The sequence below is a fragment of the Gossypium hirsutum genome, chromosome A09 (assembly GCF_007990345.1).
Source record: "Gossypium hirsutum isolate 1008001.06 chromosome A09, Gossypium_hirsutum_v2.1, whole genome shotgun sequence".
In the NCBI taxonomy this organism is placed as follows: domain Eukaryota; kingdom Viridiplantae; phylum Streptophyta; class Magnoliopsida; order Malvales; family Malvaceae; genus Gossypium; species Gossypium hirsutum.
The window spans coordinates 51685294-51708240 of record NC_053432.1 but is presented as its reverse complement, the minus strand read 5'-3'; the positions used below and the strand labels follow the sequence as shown (position 1 = coordinate 51708240).

The window sequence follows — 22947 nt, the reverse complement described above, 5'->3', positions numbered from 1 at the left end:
ATAAACATAAAATTGCTAAAAAATAAGCTCGTTAAGTGCCAAAAATACTCTAATCTGCTACGACAAATTATGGCAGATCACTAACTCTCAGTATATTTTCCTATGCAAGTCTGTCAAATATATAAACATGATTTTGAAACTTGCTTACAATAGAAGATCTAATACAATCACTACAGGAAATTAAACTTTTAACGGCTTTTTAGTGGCGTTTGGACCAAAAATGTCGTAAATGTTATACATTAGTGGCACTAACTGAAAAACGCTACAATAAGTAAAGCAATACTACAAAATATCCTTTTATTTTTAACGAAACGACACTGTTTTTACTACCTTTAGTTTTATCACCAAATCAGTTTCCCGAAATCCCTTATTTTTTTCCCTTAAAAATTTTCCCTAAATCCTTTAGATTTTCCCCGATCGTCTGTCGCATCACCGTCGACAGTCCTCTGTTACATCGCCATGTAAGTTTTTATGTTTTTCATTTTGTTTGTTTCTTAATTTATTTTCTCATCTTTCAAATCCTAACCCTTTTCTCTTCGCTTCGCTTTGCTTTCTCTAGTAAAACGACATGCCGTTCTCTTCACTTTCTCCAAAAATTTCTCACGATCTGTGCAATTAATCTAGTAAATTTTTAATTTCATTCTATATTATTTTATATCTTTTTTTTATTTTCAGATAATGTTATTGGGTTGTTGAATTTTACGAGTTGGAACTGTATTTTTTTTAATTTTCTGCTAGTTCGCTCCAAGTTGCTTAATTCATATCCATATTATCAAAATCAAAATAAATAAAAAAAATTTAAAGAAGAATCAATTTGTTGAAGTCTTAATCTAAGGGTTTTGACTTTGGATTTGAACTCAAAAATCTTATTAAACTTCATGAATCTCACTGTTTTTAATCTCAATTATAAGAGTGAGTACTTTTGAATTGGGTTGTACTTAGCAGAGAACTTGTGTTCCTTATACTTCAATTCCTTGATGAGGAGAAATTTAAAGACATTGTTCATAATTTTGCTCTTACCTGTGCACTCTTTGTTTTTTTTCTTTTCTTTTCTTCTGTCTTTTTATAATTTAAATCTTTTAATCTGTTCATGCATTTTTTGTGTATTTGTTGATTAATATATTTAAATTTAATAGATTGGAGCAAGAGTCGGGGTTCTAAATATCTCACCAAGATAAAATATGATTGTTAGATATTGAGGAACGAATTGGTATATGGATTAATTTACAGTAAACTGTCATAGAATAGTTTAGTTTCTGTTTTTTTTATACAATCAATTGAAAAGCATACTGGTTTATACAACCTATTGTTTGTTTTATACAATGAATTGAAAAGTTTATTGGAGGAATGAATTGAAAAGTAAACTATTATAGAGAGAGTTTAGTTTTAGTCTTCAATCGTATTGATACATGTGCTTTCTGTCCTTATTTTCAATGTCCTTATTTGCTTTTAACATGATATTTTATTTTAGTGAAAACTAAACTGTCATGTAAAAGAGGTTTCAATGTCCTTATTTGCTTTCTTACTATGCCTATTTATGCATGGTTTATGTTTTTTTGTTTTTAGAACACAATATATGATTGCCATGGTTTCTGTTTACAGCTAAAGATCAGTAAAATAAGGCTACAAACAGTTGGTCAACAAACCAAAGAAATAAAGTTGGAGCAGATGGACCATTAAGATCGTCAGACATTAAGGTGAGGAAATAAACTGCTTATTCGACACACAAAAATATATATTCTTTAAGTAGCATATGTGAAGTGAAGCTTTTATTTGCCTAACATTATGTTGTGCTTCTCTCAGACCAAATTCTTGGAGGAGGACTACAAGCAGCTCAGTTTCATTTTGGTATTCATTCTCCTACAAAACATCTTTAACTATTCAAATTTTCATATATAGATTAATTCTCATTGTAAACCCTATACATAGTTTTGTGTTGAGGTTAAATTTAAAATAGGGTCATGGTTGACTAGATTCATGGGTGCCTGAGTTGATTTTATTAACTAGTCAAGGCATAGTTTTGTGTTGAGCAGTTGGTATTGGGAAATTATGAACACAAGTGCTAGTATTGTTTTTCTTTGGTGAAGGTCGTTTGGCATGGTCTTTATAGGGTATAATAATTGCCAACGATTGCTAATAATTGGTATTCTCTAAAGTTAAAAGTCAATATTGTTCCATTAGTACATAAATCTCGTTTTATTGGGAGATTAATGCTTCCATATAGAGTGTTTTCATAAATCATTCTTCTATTTTCACAAATTTAGAGATTTGTTTCCATAATTGGAAAAAATAAAGGTTAAATACTTTTTTTTTAAAATTAGTATTTTTATCATATTTTGCTTAAATTTTGTTAAATATTTTGTTTGTTGGAAAAGATTGCTTAATATATATCATATATTTATTAAATTTATAATATTTTGCTTCTAAAATAGAGATGGTTAGGTTTTAATGAGTATTAACGATGGAACAAAGTGTTAATATAATAAGTATGACCATTTATATTTTTTAAGTATAAAAATTTAAATCCCTAAAGTATGAACCTTTTAATACATATTTTTTATTTATTTAGATAAAGATATATTTGATTCTATTTAAGAATGAATAAAAAAATCAAGGAATACAAATTAACTATTACATAATCACATTACAATGGCATTGTAGTCAAAGTGTTTCTCAAAATAATCATCTCAACTTTTAATATAATAACATATTTAGTTATTAATATTTATATTCTCTTATCAATTTGACCTTGATTTTTTAAAAACTAAATTTAGCTATTAATTTTTTAAAAAATAGAGTTAAATTATTTTTAAGCTCCATGTATACTTCATGTTAATATGACAATATTTGTCTTATATATCACATGAATAAATAATTTAAAAATTAAAAAAATTAAAAATAACATGAAATACACGTAGATAAATACAATAATTTATCTTATCATTTATTTATTATGTTCTTTTGGATCCCTACAAAAGAAGTATTGGATAGGCTCATTTGAATTGCCTAATCGAACAACTCCATTTTAAGCTTTCCTTAACTGAATTTGTAAGTACCTCGTATTACTTACATGTTTTAATTTAATACAACACTTTTTTGAGATAAATCCATGTTAGTGATTTGAATTAAGGCATAATATCTTACATATCTTATTGTGATATTACTAGCATGAAGATAATTAGTTTAGATATGTTTCATTTATATTTGGTTAATTTAATAAACAAATTTTAAATTTTTATTAATTTTAATTTATTCAACTTAACAAATGAATATAAATAAACAAGGATCCAACTCATAAACTATTTATTTATAGCCTTAAATTTACGAAATAAAAAATTAAGATTAATTAGTCATATTATAAACATTGGGATATAAATTTGAGCATAATATAAAAATTAATTGCCATTTGACTTATATCTATTTAGGTTAATTAAGTAATCATATTATAAACATGAATTAAATCTATTTAGAACACTTACGTAACCGTAATTTATTGTCAACTTTAGACTTCAAGAACTACGAAATGGATAAGAGTTAGATGGATTTGTAACATCCCGTTTTCGAGTCAAATCAGAATAGTGGTTTTGGGACCACAAATTCAAGGCAAAAATATTTATTTGATTATTTTATTAAAGTTTACAGCATGATAGAATTATTGAGTGAAAGTTTCGTAAAGAAATTTTACTGTTTGACTACTTAATTCGGTAAAAAAGATTAAATCGCATAAAGCGTAAAACTTGTATTCTATTAGCTAAAAGTGTCTAATAGCTATATGATTGAGAGTGAAATGTTGAATATGATGCCCATGATATATGAATTTCATATGACACATATATTGAGTATTGAATTGAGATAATGGATGATTTCATGTATTTATATGACTAACCTATTGATGAATGCTTGTGTTAGGCATTTGGAAATTGTAATGAGTTTACCTTATTTATTTATCTTGATTTGGTATAAATGGTAAGTTTAATTCTGAATTATACGGGCTAACTAAGCTATAAAGCTTACTCTGTTTCTTTTTCTATGTTTTATAGAGGTTTGCTAGCTCGCTCGTTTCGAACAAGTCAGAGTTCCACATCCCACTATCTAATTGACGATTGGTACTTTTGAACTTGTGTATATTTGTAAATATGGCATGTACAAGCTAGTTACAAGGATGATAGCTAAGGTTACTTGAGATATAATTTTTGTACATTTTTTAGTATAAGCTAAAGCCATGTGATTTGGCTTAACCTGGTATAATATTTTGGTTGCATATAAGTACTCAAATATGGTATGATTTGGCAAGTAGTATATGAAATGGAATTATGCAAATGATGTCTTGATTTGTATCAGTCACATGAATGCAAAATGCATGATATTAGTTAAGCAATTAAATATTATGTGGAATTGGCATTATATGTGTATGAAATGTTATGAAATGGCTGCCTATTGTGTTGTAAAAATGTTACCATTTATGCTTGTGTTTACATGTGAAAATAGGGTGGCATAATGGCTTTGCAAATAGCCAATTTTTTGTCTACACGGGTAGAGACACGGGCGTGTGTCTTAGCCGTGTGTCATCTGGTATTGAAATTGAATTGAAGTCAATATGCTCCACATGGTCTCACACACGGGCGTGTGGCTAGCCGTGTGGTACAAGACAGTATGTCCCCTATTTAGCACACGGGCGTACGACTTGGTCGTGTTGCATAAGTCAATATACCCTATAGGTTTGGCACGACCTAGCACACGGCGTGGCACATGGGCATATGTGGCCAATTTGAAAGGCACATGGGCTAGACACACGGGCGTGTGGTCGGCCGTGTAACCTAAGTCAGTATGTATGCCCTGTTTTCACACGGCCTAGGACACGGACGTGTCTAGAGTCGTGTGAGGCACACGGCCTGCTCACACGGGCGTGTAACCCTTGAAATGTTAAAATTTTTCTAAGTTTCCAAAATTTTCATATGTTATTAGTTTAGTCCCAAATCATTTTTAAATCATGTTTAAGGCCTCGTAAGCCTTTATAAGGGGTAATATGATTGTATTGAATGGTAATTGTATATAAATGTAAATGTATGAGTTATGTATGTTAAATGATGTGTATTGATCGGTAATACTTTGTAACCCTACTCCGATGACGGATACAGGTTAGGAGTTTTATATTTATTGGTATCAGAGCTACGGTTTAGTCAATTCTAATACTAACATAGCATATGTGAGTCTAGGTATACATGCCATATCTAAAACTGTGATAGTATGATGACTCTTGACATTTTCAAATGTGTTTTTATATAGTAATAGATCCCGAACGAGCTATAGCGAATGATGTAGAGAGTAATGCGTCAGCTCTGGCTCAGGGGACAGCGCCTTCAGAATCTAGACCCGTGACGATAAGTCACGGAGGTAAAGCTAAAAAAGCCTTCTTTCAAATAATGAACAAGTGGTTCACACAGTACATTCGTACAGACCCTACTGTTCAACAATCTCGACCCCAACCTATTCTCCAATCGATCCCTATAGTTCTTCAAGGTATAGATCATTTACGATTGAATAAACCACCTATTGATAAGATACGAAAACACGGGACTGAGGAATTCAGAGCCACTGTTAACGATGACCTTGAGAGAGCTGAGTTTTGGCTTGAGAACACGATTCGGGTATTTGATGAACTGTCATGCTGTCATATACACCTGAAGAATGTTTGAAATGTGTTGTATCACTGTTGAGAGACATCGCGTATCAGTGGTGGAATACCTTGATATCTGTAGTTCCACGTGAAAGAGTTACTTGGGAGTTCTTTCAAGTTGAATTCAAAAAGAAATACATCAACCAAAGGTTCATTGATCAGAAGAGAAAATAATTTCTTGAATTAAAATAGGGTCGTATGTCAATAACTTAATATGAAAGAGAGTTTGTACGACTTAGCAAATATGCTCGTGAATGTGTTTCTTCTGAAGCTATAATATGAAAAAGGCTCGAGGATGGATTGAATAAAGAAATTAGACTTTTAGTTGGAATTCTTGAGTTGAAAGAGTTTGCAGTTCTATTTGACAGAGCTTGTAAAGCCGAAGAGCTTTGCAAAAAGAAAAGTAAAGCTGATTCTGAGGCTAGGGATTTAGAAAGAGATTTAAGGGAAAATCACATCAATCAGCATCAAAGAAATCTAGAGAATATCATCCTCGTTCTACGACTTCTACAGGAATTTCGATTAGAGAAAGAGATATGAGACATTTCAGCTCTAAACCTCAAGCGACATCTGTTGTCAGTGTGGGAAGTGTTAGAAATGCTGGACCTAAACACTGTAATAAGCGACATTACGGTGAATGTAGATTAGTGAGCGGAGCTTGCTTCAAATGTGGATCTCTTGATCATTATCTTCGGGATTGTTTAGAAAAGTTTGTAGCTGAAAGAGATCAACCGGTGAAAGTAAGCAATACGACTATTAGAGGGAGACCACCTCAAAACACTGAAAATATGAGTGGTAACCGAGGTGCTACGAGAGATTCTACTGTGAGATCAAAGGCATGAGCACCTGCTCGAACTTATGTTATTCGTGCACGGAAGGAGGCATCATTGACAGAAGTTATTATCTGTACTTTTTCTCTTTTTGATACTAATATAGTTGCGTTGATAGATCTTGGATGAACCCATTCATATATCTATATGAATCTAGTATTTAAAAAGAGTTTACATCCTGAGTCTACAGAGTTTGTAATTAAAGTATCGAACCCCTTAGGCAAGTCTATTTTAGTTGATAAAATTTGTAAGAATTATCCTTTGATGACTCGGGGTTACTGTTTTTGGGCTGACTTGATGCTTCTACCATTCGATGAGTTTGATGCGATTCTGCTTATGGATTGGCTGACTATGCATGATGCAGTTGTGAATTGTAGATGAAAGACTATCGAATTAAAATTACAAAATGGTGAGATTCTTCGGATTAAGTCTGATGATTCGAGTGAATTACCTATTATGATATTGTCTATGTTAGCTGAGAAATATATGAAAAAGGGCTATGATGCATACCTAGCATACATACTAGATACTAAGATGTCTAAATCAAAGATTGAATATGTACTTATTTTTTGTGAGTTTTTGGATGTATTTCCAGAAGAATTATCAGGTTTACCACCGATCAGAGAGGTTGAATTTGGTATTGAATTAGTACCAAGAACAACACCGATGTCGATAGCTCTGTACAGAATGGCTCCAACAGAATTAAAAGAGTTGAAACTCAGTTGCAAAAATTGACAGACAGAGGTTTTGCACGACCGAGTTATTCTTTTTGAGGTGCACCGGTATTGTTTGTAAAAAAGAAAGATGGCACGATAAGAATGTGTATCGACTACAGACAGCTGAATAAAGTGACTATAAAGAATAAATATCCTCTATTGTAGATTGATGGTTTATTTGATCAGTTGAAAGGGGCTACATTATTTTCAAAGATTGATTTGAGATTAGATTATTATCAGTTGCGAGTTAAAGAGTCGGATGTGCTGAAAAACGCGTTCAAAACAAGGTATGGACATTATGAATTCTTGGTTATGTCTTCTAGATTAACTAATGCTCCTACAGTTTTTATGGACTTAATGAACCGGATATTCAGAACGTATTTAGATAGATTTGTTGTTGTATTCATTGACGACATTCTTATCTATTCGCGAGATAAATCTGAACATACCGAGCATTTGAGAGTTGTGTTACAAAATCTACGTGATAAGCAATTATTTACAAATTTCAGCAAATATGAGTTTTAGCTTTGTGAGGTTGGATTTCTGGGGCATATTGTTTCAGCTGACGATATTAGAGTTGACTCAAGTAAATTTTCTGCTATTATTGATTGGAAACTTCGGAGAAATGTGTCTGAAGTTCGTAGTTTTCTAGGTTTAGCGGGCTATTACCGAAGATTTGTGAAAGGATTCTTGATAATTGTGACATCGATGACACGACTTCTTTAAAAAGATGTGAAGTTTGAATGGTCAGAAAAATGTCAGCAGAGTTTCGAATAATTAAAAGTACTCTTAACTGAAGCACCAGTTTTGGTTCAACCGGAATCGATGAAAGAATTTGTGATTTATAGTGATGCGTCATTCAACGGTCTGGGATATGTTCTGATGCAAGAAGGAAAAGTTATAACTTATGCTTCTTGCCAATTGAAACCGCATGAAAAGAATTATCGACACATGACTTAGAGTTGGCTGCAATTGTGTTTGCATTGAAAATTTGGCGACATTACTTATACAGTGAGAAATGACATATTTATACGGATCACAAAAGCTTAAAATATCTAATGTCACAGAAAGATTTGAACTTGCGACAACGAAGATGGCTTGAGTTATTGAAAGATTAAGAATTTTTGATTGATTATCACCCAAGAAAAGCTAATGTTGTTACTGATGCTCTGAGCCGAAAATCTTTGTTTGCATTGTGAGCAATGAATACTCTGTTAATGATTTGTGATGATGGGTCTATTTTAGTTAAATTAAAAGCTAAACCGGTATTTCTTCAACAAATCTGTGAAGCTCAGAAAGATGACCGTGAATTGCAAGTTAAATGAATTCAATGTGAGAACATCCTGGATTTAGAGTTTTAGATTGGAGTTGATGATTGTTTAAGGTTCTGGAATAGAATTTTCATGCTGAGAAATCCAGAACTCATTCAGAAGATTTTGCATGAAGCACACCATAGCTGCTTATCTATTCATCCGAGAAGTACTAAAACTTTCAATGATTTGAAACAATTTTACTGGTGGCAAGGTGTGAAATGAGATATTTCAGAATTTGTTTCTAAATGTTTGATTTTTCAGCAAGTCAAAGCTGAACATCAAGTACCTTCTGGTTTACTGCAACCTGTGATGATTCTTGAGTGGAAATGGGATAGAGTTACAATAGATTTAGTGTCGGGATTGCCCCTAACTCCTAAAAAGAAAGATGCTATCTGGGTTATCGTTAATTGACTAATGAAATCTACTCATTTCATACTGGTACGTACAGATTACTCACTTGACAGATTAGTTGAATTGTACATTTCTAATATTTTTCGATTACATGGAGTGCTACTATCCATTATTTGTGATAAAGATCTGAGATTTACGTTGCGATTCTGGACGAAGTTACAATAAGCTCTAGGTACGAAATTGAATTTCAGTACTGCTTTTCATCCTCAGACTGATGGTCAAACCAAGAGAGTTTTCCATATTTTCGAAGACGTGTTAAGAGTTGTATTTTAAGGTTTGAGAGCAGTTGGGAAAAATACTTACAGCTGATTGAGTTCGTGTAAAATAACTGTTGTCAGACGAGTATTAAGATAGCACTGTACGAAGTTTTATATGGTTGCAAATGTCGACTCCGCTATTTTGGACTGAACTAAGTGAGAGAAAGATTCACGGGGTTGAACTGATCAGAGAAACTGAAGAAAAAGAGAAAACGATTCGCGATAGTTTAAAAACAGCTTCAGATCGACAGAAATCATACGCGGATTTGAAACATAAAGAAATTGAGTTTCAAGCCAGGGACTGAGTGTTTTTAAAGGTATCACTGTGGAAAAAGGTTCTTCAATTTGGCTGTAAAGGAAAACTGAGTCTACAATTTATCGGACCGTATGATATCATTGAGAGAATAGGAAAAACTTGAAAAGATTCATAATGTCTTTCACGTTTCTATTCTACATCAATACAGATCAAATCTGTCACATGTAATTTATCCAGTAGATGTTGAGATACAGGCTGATTTGACATATAGCGAAGAACCGATCAGGATTTTAGCTCATGAAATCAAAGAATTGAGAAATCAGTGCATAGCTCTAGTAAAGGTTCTTTGGCATAAACATGAAATTGAGGAAGCTACATGGGAACCTGAGGAAGCTATGCGAAAATAGTACCCTAACCTATTTACTGGTAAGATTTTTGGGGACGAAAATCCCCAAGGGGGAGAGTTATAACAGCCTGTTTTTTAGTCAAATTGGAATAGTGGTTTTGGGACCACAAATCTGATGTTAAAATATTTATTTTATTATTTTATTAAATTTTACAGCATGATAGAATTATTGTGTGAAAGTTTCGTAAAGAAATTTTACTATTTGACTGCTTAATTCGGTAAAAATGACTAAATCATGTAAAGCGTAAAACTTGTGTTCTATTAGCTAAAAGTGTCTAATAGCTATAGAATCTTAAAATAAAGGTCCTTAAGTGGTAAATAGGCCATTTATAGGTTAGTGGATGATGATAGCAAGGCAAGTGGTGTAATTTATAATATTTTTAAAGGTTATTAAGGTAAATTGGTAATTAAGGTTAATTATAACAAAACAAAAAAAATTCTTTCTCCATTCATCATCATCAACCGAAATTAGGGTGAATAAAACACCATTTTTACTTTCTTCATTCGGACAAGCTATTTTGAGAAATTAAGGTACGTTTTTTTATTCATTTTTAATTATTTTTATGTTTTTGAGATCGTTGCTTTGTATTCTAGCTAGCCCGTACCTTAGATTTTGAAATTGTTAAAGATTTATCATGTTGCCATTGTTGAATGCTTGAGTAAATTGATGGTTGATGATGGATTTTGGATAATTGTTGATAGTTAAACTAGTTTTGTAAAGTGATTTTTGACAAAAATGTCAAAAAGGGACTAAATTGAGAAATAGTTAAATTATGTAAGTAAAAGAGTGAATAAATTGAAAATATGGGCTACTAATGACATGTAGTAAATTCGGCTAAGCATGGGTGGTATTAAATTGCATGCAATTTGCAATTTTATGTGATAAGGACTAATTTGTAAATATGTGAAAGTTTAGGGGTAAATGTATAAATTTGCCAAAAATATGAATTATGGGATAAATTGAATAGATTGAATACTGAATATACTAAATTTGATAATATATAGATCAAGATAAGTCGAGATCAGAATTAGATCGGGGAAAAAGAAAAGTGGACGAATAGTTTATAGTTGTTATCCAAGCGATACGAGGTAATTTCGTATAATTAGAATCGAACTTTTAAATACTTATATTTATTTGAAATTTGTGTATATAATTTTAGAATTGATATACTTGGAATATGAGTGCTTAATAGATATAGATTGATGGTTACCGAGCCCCGTTTGATCCGTATAAATTCGTAGGATATGAGTGACATGTCACTGGGTTACTGTTTTGGTTGAGCTCCTGCATTTGTTGTGGACTCACCACAGCTTGTATGAGCTCACTGATATATTAGCTCGTAAGAGCTTACTATTCTCAACTCGTATGAGCTTACTGTTTCAGCTCAATAGAGCTTACTGTCCATCAGCTCAGGAGGAGCTTACCAATCATGGTTCAAAAAAGTGGAAATGATAATGAATTGACGGAATACTGATGTATATCACTTGAGTATCCTTTGAAGTTCTAATGGGTTCAACGGGCTTAAATACTATTTATACTGATGAGTATTGTTATTGAGTGAATTATTAATTATATGATTGAGAGTGAAATGTTGAATATGATGCCCATGATATATGAATTTCATATGACACATATATTGAGTATTGAATTGAGATAATGGATGATTTCATGTATTTATATGACTAACCTATTGATGAATGCTTGTGTTAGGCATTTGGAAATTGTAATGAGTTTACCTTATTTATTTATCTTGATTTGGTATAAATGGTAAGTTTAATTCTGAATTATACGGGCTAACTAAGCTATAAAGCTTACTCTATTTCTTTTTCTATGTTTTATAGAGGTTTGTTAGCTTGCTCGTTTCAAACAAGTCAGAGTTCCACATCCCACTATCTAATTGCCAATTGGTACTTTTGAACTTGTGTATATTTGTAAATATGGCATGTACAAGCTAGTTACAAGGATGATAGTTAAAGTTATTTGAGATATAATTTTTGTACATTTTTTAGTATAAGTTAAAGCCATGTGCTTTGGCTTAACCTGGTATAATATTTTGGTTGCATATAAGTACTCAAATATGGTATGTTTTGGCAAGTAGTATATGAAATGGAATTATGTAAATGATGTCTTGATTTGTATTAGTCACATGAATGGAAAAATGCATGATATTAGTTAAGCAATTAAATACTATGTGAAATTGGCATTATATGTGTATGAAATGTTATGAAATGGCTACCTATTGTGTTGTAAAAATGTTACCATTTATGCTTGTGTTTACATGTGAAAATAGGGTGGCATAATGGCTTTGCAAATAACCTATTTTTTGTCCACACGGGTAGAGACATGAGCGTGTGTCTTAGCCGTGTGTGACACATGGTCATGTTACACGGCCATGTGTCCCCTGGTATTGAAATTGAATTGAAGTCAGTATGCTCCACACGGTCTCAGACACGAGCGTGTGACCGGCCGTGTGGTAGGCCGTGTAACCCAAGTCAGTATGTATGCCCTGTTTTCTTATGACCTAGGACATGGGCGTGTCTTGAGCCGTTTGAGGCACACGGACTGCTCACACGAGCGTGTGACCCTTGAAATGTTGAAATTTTTCTAAGTTTCCAAAATTTTCATATGTTATCAGTTTAGTCCCGAATCATTTTTAAAGCATGTTTAAGGCCTCGTAAGCCCTTATAAGGGATAATATGATTGTATTGAATGGTAATTGTATATGAATGCAAATGTATGAGTTATGTATGTTAAATGATGTGTATTGATCGGTAATACCTCGTAACCTTAGTCTGATGATGGATGTGGGTTAGGGGTATTACAGGATTTGTCAAAGGTAAGCAAAAATTATCGAAATGGAGTACAACCTTTTCTAAATTTTGCATTTCAAAATGCAAGCTAAGAGGATACGTTTTTTTGCCTGTGCAAGATGTGATGCAACATCAATTGACACATTCGTGAAGTTGTCTACTAACATCTAATCGTTGATGGCTTTATTCAAGGGTATAAAAAATGGATTTTCCATAGAGAGCGTACACCTTATAGAACCTCTTCAATGATTAATTCGACTTATCTTCATAATGCTTACCATCAGTCTGTTAGAAAAGATGACATGGAAGGTATGTTGCAGGATGCATTTAATATACACAGTCATGGTTTGCAATCATTTCCACCTGAAATTATTGTATCCAATGATTGTGATATTGGTGGAAATGCTTTTATCTAAACGGGAAGAAGTGCACTAGATGAAGAGCCAAACGGAGAAGCGGCGAAGTTCTATAAGTTACTTAATGAAATGAATGAAGAACTTTATGAGTGATTGAAATTTTCAAAACTATCATTTTGTATTCGTCCTTTTCACTTAAAATGTTTGGGAGGGTGTACCTAAAACTCTTTTACACTACTGTTAGATTTTTTTAGAGATATATTTCTGTTTGGAAAAATTCCTCATTCATGGAAAGATATGAAGAAACTGATAAAATATTTAGGCCTTGGGTACGAAAAAATTCATAATTGCCTAAATAACTGCATGTTGTATTGGGTGATTGGAAAAACCAACAATCTTGTCATGTTTGTGATAAAAGTTGTTGGATGAATAGGAATACAGAAGATGCGAATGAGGATGAAGGTGAGGCACAGTCAAGAAAGAAGCTAGTAAAGATTTTGCGATATTTTCCACTAATACCAAGGCTTCAAAGGCTTTTCATGTCTTCAAAGACAGCTGAGTCTATAAGGTGGCATCATGATCAAAAACTAATGATTGGTTATTAAGGCATCCTGCAGATTCTTTAGCTTGGAAATCATTTGACAATAAATTTCCAAGCTTTGCAAGCGATACTCGGAATGTGAGACTTTGGTAGCATTTGATAGATTTAATCATTTTAAAATCATGAGTACTTCGTACAGTACTTGGCCTGTAGTGCTTGTTCTTTACAATTTGCCTCTGTAGATTTGCATGAAGCAATCTTCTTTTATCTTATCTATGATTATCCCTGGAGAGAAAGGTCCCAGGAATGATATCTTGAGAAAGGAGAACTTTTATTGATGTGCAACTTTGTTATGGACTATTAATGATTTCCTGGCTTATACCAATTTATCTGGTTAGAGTACCAAAGGACGTTACGCTTGTCTTTATTATGCTACGCAAACATGTTTGAAGTGGTTATATAATGGGAAGAAGTTTTCTTATATGAGGCATCATCGGTGGTTAGATGGAAATCATAGATTTAGATTTTAAAGGACTCTATTTGATCGTATTGAAGAGTTCAGAGAAGCTCCTGAGCAGACCATTGGATCTGAAATCTTGAACATGTTAAAAGATATCAATTTTAGTTATGGGAAGATGAATCAACCACCCAACACGCAAACAAAGAAAAGACCAAGGGAGGCGTATGTTGGCGATGTTGACCGGTAGAGTGATGAAGATGTTTCAGCAGTCACAGAATCTGCCATTATGTTTCAGCAGTCACAGAATCCGCCATCTTAGACTTTTGTTTTCTTATTGTGAGAAATCTTGACAATATAACTTTTAAATATAATATATTTTGTTATTTTATTTATTAATTTAGATCATATACATATTTCTTTCGTGATAGTATCTTTTAGATTTGAAGTCTTTGGTTGGATTTGATGTTATAGAAAATTATCTTAAAAATTCGAGTTCTATATGAATGAAAATGGTTTGGTAAAATCTACTAAAGTTAGTGGCGTTTTCCCACAAATGCTGCAAAATTTAGCGATGTTATCTATAGCGGCGTTTTTTTGCGGTGCTTATCAAAACGCCGTAAATTGTTTTAGCGGCGCTTATCAAAGCACCGTAAATTGTTTTAGCGGTGCTTTTCTATAGGGTCAAAAAAATACCGCTAAAAACCTGTTTTGCTGTAGTGAATCTTAATAAAATAATAATTCCATCAATAGTAAAAAATAATAATAAAATATACAATAAATATGGACTCTTGGCACTCAACATCAGAATCACGATCTAATCTAAAGTCAATAACACAATAGATTGCTTTAAGGATTTTTTTATCCAAATCATTACCAATATTCGAATTCTTAGCAACATGGTCTTCCATAGCGGGTTAGATTTCACTAAATAATCAACATAGCCCAAATATAATATTCAATAAGTTGTACACATACATATGAAACCTGCCTCCACACATATTTGATGGACATGGAAGTGGGCACTTCCTTAACATCAAATTGCGAGTTCCACATTTTTTAACAAATTGTAATTTTGTTGGTAAAAAAAACACCATTATACAATTTAGGGTCCGTTTGTTTACATGTAAAAGGTTTTACGGAAAATGATTTATGCATTTTCCTATGTTTGTTTCACAGAAAACAGTTTGGTCAACGCAAAATGACTTATAAGTCAACGTAAAATAAGCCCTTTTTCATGTAAAATGACTTATCCTTTTGAAAAGTATAAGTCATTTTCTGGTCTATGGGTAATTTTATTTTTATATAAAAATTAACTTAAATCAAGCTTAATATTATTATATTGATAATATATTTTATTTTTATTATTATTTTTAAATTATTAAAATATTATATTTTTTGATATTATTAAACATACATATTTAATTATTTATATTTAGTCACATAATAAATTATTAATATTTAATATTTCATTTAATAATAAATTTTAAAAATAATAATTTTAAATAATATTATTCACATACTATTGAAAATATTAAATATTAAACATTAATAATAAATATTTATTACAACTACAAATATATTAATAATAAATGTTTTGTAGTATAAAGGTTAAAATATGTCATAAGTCTATGTACACTTCACAGATTTGCAATTTAGTCTTTGTACTTTTATTTTCAAGAATTAGTCCCTTTACTCTTCAAATTTGGAAATCAAGTCCAATTGTTGACATAATTAACTTTTTTTGTCACTTTTGTTGATGTCACATTTTTAAATAAAAATACTCATTTGGTAGTCATGTAATTAAAAAATGACGTTGTAATAAACCTGAATTTAACATAATATTTTTAATATATGCAAAAACAATGTAAAATATAAAATTATATATAAAAATAAATTCAATTAAATAATGAAAAAAAATCTCATATGTATGTTTGTTTAATTGAAAACAACTTTTATGAAATATTTTTAAAAAATCCACCAAACAACAGAAAATATTTTACACAGATTCATCCAAATACCAGAATATATTAGTTTTTCCAGAAAAGTAAATTTGTAACACCCTAATCCTGAATACGGAATACTCAAATACTAAGCCGCTACATCAGGTCACCGGAGTAACCTAGCAAAATTTTCAAATAATTTTAAAACATTGAAATATATTTTATATAAGAGAAAATACCATACATAGTTATACTGAAAATAGTAATAAAAGTAGTTATACAAAATATGTGGAGCTCCAATATTATCGTATATCAAAATAGTCAAAATAACAAAAATGATAAATGAGTTACAAACCTACAAAAAAAAATACAAGGCCATAGAAATACAATGCCCACAAATAGATATGGTACTGTACTCTGAATACGAGATGCTAGGAGTCTCTCATCGATGATGTTCCTTGCACACGAACAAAAGTTTACAAATCTGAACATTAAGACAATTTGAAGGCTAATCTTTACAAGCTCAGTGGTACACAACAAATCTACCATACTTCAAGCAATTCATAAATATAAGCATGGAAATCAAATGTATACATAGAAACATGGCATGAGTATCGAATAATTAAATCATGAGTCATTAAATCTATATAACCAAATCGCTTGCATATCAAACTTGTAAAACTTGTTAGATTGCACATACTGCTCAAATAATCGAGTATCCGGGTAGTCCCGTCCACTTATGGCCGCTAGTCAAATAATCCCGGGTGTCCATAGAGTTATCCCGAGCGCCACTCATGGCCGCTAGTTATGTTAGAGCCTGAAGGCTGAGTGCAAACAAAGAATCAAACATATAATCACAAAAATACAACCATGTCATTCGAGTCTCATACTCATTTCAACTTGCCTATCATGCCAGCTAAAATATTAACTAATGAGATGTGACAGTCCACTACCTTGACATTCTGGACTTTTTTCATTAAAAAATTGATAACTCTTAATATATAACTCCAAATCAAGCACCATTTTTTTAAACGAAACTAGACTTCTGTACATTTATAGAGATATAAGGCTCACTTCCTATTTTATCTTGTGAAATTTTTCGTAATTTTTCAAAGTCACTGCTAAATCTGTTTTATAAGAATTCTGCTGTCATATTTTTATGACCTTTCAACACTCAAAAATTCATATCTTTTAAAATACAAATCAAAATTGATCTCCATTTGTTCTAAACAAAACTAGACTAACTTATGGTTACAACAATGTATAGATCACTTCTTAATTATTTTTACAAAATTTATGGTGAATTTTCAAACTTACTATTCATATAATAATTTGTTTCTAGCAGATTTCACAACTAAGTTTTTAGCTTTATTTTAAATCATCCAAACATGATTTCCACCCAAAGACATATAACATGCATGCATTATCACACAAGCATCATATTTATGACTTATCAAGAAGTATAGGAGAGTTAGAGGGTACCACCTTGATGGAAGAACACCAACAAAGTTTCTTGCCTAGCTCTCCACCATTTTACCTTTACCTTTAGCTTTAGAAGATTGACCACCCTCTTTAACTAATAACTATGTAACACACAAGATTTCCCACAAAAAAAAAAAGAGTTGATATGATGTAAAAATACATATTTTAAATAAATAAATAAATAAAATATGAGAAGATGGGTACAGACTTCCTCAAACTCAAACCTTTTTAAACACCCACAAACCTCCACCTTCATCCTTGATGAACATAGATATTTTTTTTCTTCCATGGAGCTTTTAAAAAAAATAGATCAAGACCCTTAGCTTTTTTGAGATTTGGAGAATGAAAAAAAATGGTGATAACTTACTTAAATCTCTCTCCCTCTACATGACTTGCTAAGAAAAAATAGATGGAGAAAATAAGGGAAAAAAATGAAGAAATATAAAAAGAAAAAGAAAAAAAGTAATAGGGTGATTATAATATAGAAAAAAAATAGGGACAAATCCACTTTATCCCATACCTCAATCTACCAAACTATTTTTTCCCATTAATTGGGAGAAGACTTTTATTCAAAAATGGTAAAATCACCATATTAGCCATCCATCTTCCCCATTACTTCACACAAGCTTCCCAACATCCTTAATTTCTTATAAAAAGGTCCAAAATTCACCCAAATTAATTCCAACAAAACCTAATCCCAAAATAAATTTATCCATTGCAAACATAGTTCAACATTCGAACGTTGGCTCGAGAATTTGGGGCCGTTATAACTCTCCCCTCCTTAAAAGAAATTCCGTCCTCGAAATTTACCTGAATAAAAAATGTGCAAATACTATAATTTCAAGGACTACTCTGGTTCCCATGTTGCCTCCTCAACTCTGTAATTCCTCCATAGGACTTCTAATAAGGGGATCTTCTTGTTCCTAAGTTCTTTAATATTTCGGGCCAAAATTTGAATTGACTCTTCTTCATATGACAAGTCTGCGCTCACCTCAATCTGCTCAAACGGTAAGATATCGGAATGACCAGAACAATACCTCCTAAGCGTGGACACGTGGAACACATTATGAATACACTCTAACTCTGGTGGCAAGGCTAACCGACATGCCACTGGTCCAACTCTCTTTAGAACTTCATAAGGTCCAATGAACCTAGGACTCAATTTCCCTTTGCATCTGAAGCAAAAAACTTTCTTCCAAGGTGAAACCTTAAGGAAGACCTTGTCGTCCACTACAAACTCTATCTATTTGCGCTTTAAATCTGTATATGACTTCTAACGATCGAAAGCTACTCTCAAATTGTCCTAGATCATCCAAACCTTATCCTCAGTCTCTTTGACCAACTCCGGACCAACAATCTTCCTCTCATTAAGTTCTGTCCAACACAAAGGAGTCATGTACTTATGACCATATAATGCCTTAAAAACAGCCATCTGAATGCTAGACTGATAACTACTATTGTATTCGAACTCGACCAAGAGAATTTGCTCCTCCCAACCTCCCTAAAACTCAATGATACAACAACGAAAATATCCTCGAGAATTTGAATGACTTGCTTTAACTAACCATCAGTTTGCAGATGAAAAGCTATATTTAAGTGTAGGCGGGTACCCAACGTCTCATGAAAGGCTCTCCAAAATCTTGAAGTGAAACGTGGATCTCTATTTGAAATAATCGAAGGCACCCCATGAAGCCTCAATATCTCACTAATATACAATTTGGCCAACTTCTCAAGAGTGAAGTTCATACGCACTAGTAGGAAATATGCAATCTTCGTCAATCTGTCCATGATTACCCAAATTGCGTCGTGTCTGTACCGAGACATAGGTAACCCAGTCACAAAATCCATAGTGGCTCTGTCTCATTTCCACTTTAGAATCTGGATAGGCTGAAGAAGACCTAAAGGAACTTGATGCTCTGTCTTCACCTGTTGATAAGTTAAACATCGAGTCACAAATTCTAACATATTGCTCTTCATCCTTAGCCACCAATAAAATGGACAAAGCTCTTGATACATATTGTTGCTACCTGGGTGCATATTAAACAGACTACTATGTGCCTCACGAAGGATCTTATCCCTCAGTTCACCTGCTGGAACACAAAGTCGCCCTCTAAAATACAATACATCGTCATCTTGTAATTCGAAGCCTGATGCTTCTCCTTGCCTCACCCTATTTGCTCTGGCAACCAAATTATCATCAGACTTCTATGCCTCTTTTACCTCTAGCACCAACATCGGTTCAACCTAAAGCTTAACTAATAAACCACCATGCTCTAACAAGCTCAAATTTGCAAACATTGCTCATAACGCTGCCACTAATTTACGACTCAAAGCATTTACTACCATATTAGCTTTACCTGGATGGTATTCAATGATCCAGTAGTCCTTAAGCAACTCGATCCATCTACGTTGCCTCAAATTTAGCTCATTATGGGTGAATAGATACTGAAGACTCTTGTGGTCGGTATATATATAACAATTCTCCCCAAAGAGATAGTGCCTCCAAATCTTCAAATAGGGTAGTTTTGCTAATGCGACTTAAGCTGCCTAGATGCATAAGTGACTACCTTACCTTCCTGCATGAGAACGCAACCAAGTCTATTCAAGGACGCATCACTGAACATTACATAGTCTTTACCTGACTCCGACTGGGTCAAAACTGGTGCCTCTATCAAGATTGTCTTAAGCTGATCAAAACTCTATGGGTGCTTCTCATTCCACTCAAATGGAACTCTCTTATAGAGAAACTTGGTCAACGGAGCAGCAATCATCGAAAAACCTTTAACAAACTGTCTATAATATCCGGTGAGGCCTAAAAAACTACAAACTTCAAAAATATTACACGATGGCTTCCAATCCACCACTACCTAAATATTCTGTGGATCCACTCAGATACCATCCACCGTGATAATGTGACCCAAAAAGGCCACCTCAAAAAGCTAAAATTCACACTTACTAAATTTAGCAAAAAGTCGTCTTTCTCGAAGGGTCTGAAGCACAACTCGGAGATAGTGGTCATGCTCATCTTCAAATCGCAAATACACCAATATATCATCATTGAAAACCACCACAAATTGATCTACGTAGGGCCAAAAAATACGGTTTATTAAATCCATAATGGTTGTAGGAGCATTTGTGAGCCCAGACAACATCACCAAGAGCCCACAATGGCCATATCTAGTCCTAAAAGCTATTTTCGGGATATTCCCCTCCTTAAATTTAAACTGATGATACATCAATATCAAATCAATCTTAGAAAACACACAAGCACCTCTTAACTAGTCAAGCAGGTCATCAATCCTCAGAAGTGATTGAGCTGATGATAATCAATACACAATCTCATTGACCCATCCTTCTTTCAGACGAATAACACTAGTGCTCCTCATGGTGACACACTAGGGCGCATAAAATCGTGCTCAAGCAACGCTAGCAACTGAGTCTTCAATTCTTTCAACTCAGCCGATGCCATATAGTACGGGGCAATAGATATCGAAGCCATACCAGGAAACACCTCGATCCCAAATTCTAATTCTTTGTCTAGGGGTAATCTGGCAACTCCTCAGGAAAGACATCTGGAATCTCCTTCACAACCCATAGGTCCTCCAATGCCGGACTTTGGACCCTTGTATCTACTACATGAACCAAGAAGGCTTCGCAGCCTCTACTAATCAACCTTTAAGTTATAGTCACAAAAATAACATAAAACGAGCATTCACTAATCTCATTAGTCACTAGGACTTTGGTTTCATACAACCCACGGAGCTTAAACTGCCTTGCTCTTTATCTTAAACTATCATCATGCTCGATCAACCAATCCATACCCAAAATTACTTCAAACTCTCGAAAAGGCAACTATATCAAGTCTGCCGAAAATAGCTGACCCTGAATCTCAACTGGACATCACCGATACACCTTATCCACCAATACATCAAGTTTTAATAGGCTAGATACTCAAAACCTAACATCCAACTCCTCAACAGGAAACTCTCTCTCGGATGATCTCACTGTAGATATATGAATACGTAGGCCCGGAGTCCACTAATGCAGTAATAAGAATAGAGAACAATGTAAAAATACTTGTAATCACATCAGTGACGTTGTAGTCTTCCCAAGCTTTCACAGTATACGGCCTAAATGTAACTTGAATATTAGACATGACTTCAGATCTGATCGTGCCTCTACTCTGTTAGCCTGAAGCAACATTATCACCAACATGAGTTGACCCTCTACCACGTTGAAAAGAAGGTGCTGATATCTGAGTCTGAGCAAGAGAAGCACTGCTAGCTCTAGGGCAATCTCTGACAAAATGCTCGATGGACCTATACTGAAAATAGGCTCTAGTCCTCCGATAACACTCCTCGGGATGTCTCTGGCCACAAAAATTACAAACTAGAAAAGTCAGGGTCCTGACTGACCCTCCTGAACTCGCTAGCGACGAGGAAGTCAATAGTCTTCTACAAGCCCTTGGTCTTGACCCTTGACCTCATCTTTGAGACTGTGCCGATGGAGCTCTCCTGAATCCTTTAGAATCCTGAATCTTCTTGGCTGCTATCTAATACAGACTTGCATTTTTAGAAGCCTTCTTACTCTAGATACTAGACTCGTTTGACGAGCTCAATCTCATACTTAGAACCCTCTCTACAACTTTAGCTTGCCATACCAATTCTAAAAGTACCTCGAGTTGGTTTGTTACCAAATAAGTGTAAATATCAATATGCAGCCCCTCACGGAATCTCTTGCACTTAATACTCTCAGAAGCCACTAACTCAAAGGCGAAGCGACTAAATCGTAGAAAGTCCCTTTTATACTCATACACCGATCAATTGCCCTGGACTAGTCGTGAAAAATATATCTTTAAGTCATCCCTATGTGTTTGACCAATGTACTTCCCTCAGAACTCGGATAAGAATTGATCCCACGTCGGCTACTCTGGCTGTAAAGCCATCTCGACCGTCTTCTACCAATCATATGCATCACCCTTCAACAATGAGATGATGCACTCTAAGTTACCATCAAGGGTAAAATGGAGTGGCCTCAAAGTCCTTAGTATGTCCTTCAACTACTGACCAGCAGCTATCGGGTCATCCTCACTGATGCCATAAAAGTCCTCCACCTTACATCTGCGAAATCTCTCTATCGAAGTCTCCTGCGAAACAACAGATGGTGGTAGAGCAGGTGAGGTAGGCTAAACCCTCAGAATCGCTCGAAGGGTACGATGCAACACAAAATTAAGATTCTGGAAGTAAGCTGCCTCATCTACGCCTAGACCTATTGGAATGTCAAAGTCGTCAGTGTTTTGGACAAACTCATCTCCCGTATCATCCATAGGAGAAGGATGACTCTCCTCCCTAGTATCGTGGTTATGATTTGAATCATCGGGCATGTTGAATCTGAAGAAGAAACAGAAAAGAGAAAGTATTATCAGACCTCAAGTCTTAAAAGAGTACACTCTTAAACATAGGGGCATGTATTCATCGACACCTTACTACGA

At 33.6% G+C, this 22947-nt stretch overlaps 1 long non-coding RNA gene across 1 annotated transcript; it reads left to right on the top strand.

The window, feature by feature from the left end:
- Window positions 1-382: 382 nt before the first annotated feature.
- Window positions 383-2097, top strand: LOC121206704 (uncharacterized). Its single transcript, XR_005901857.1, has 3 exons — window positions 383-461; window positions 1603-1697; window positions 1804-2097. It is a non-coding gene; the product is annotated as an uncharacterized lncRNA (long non-coding RNA).
- Window positions 2098-22947: the final 20850 nt, after the last annotated feature.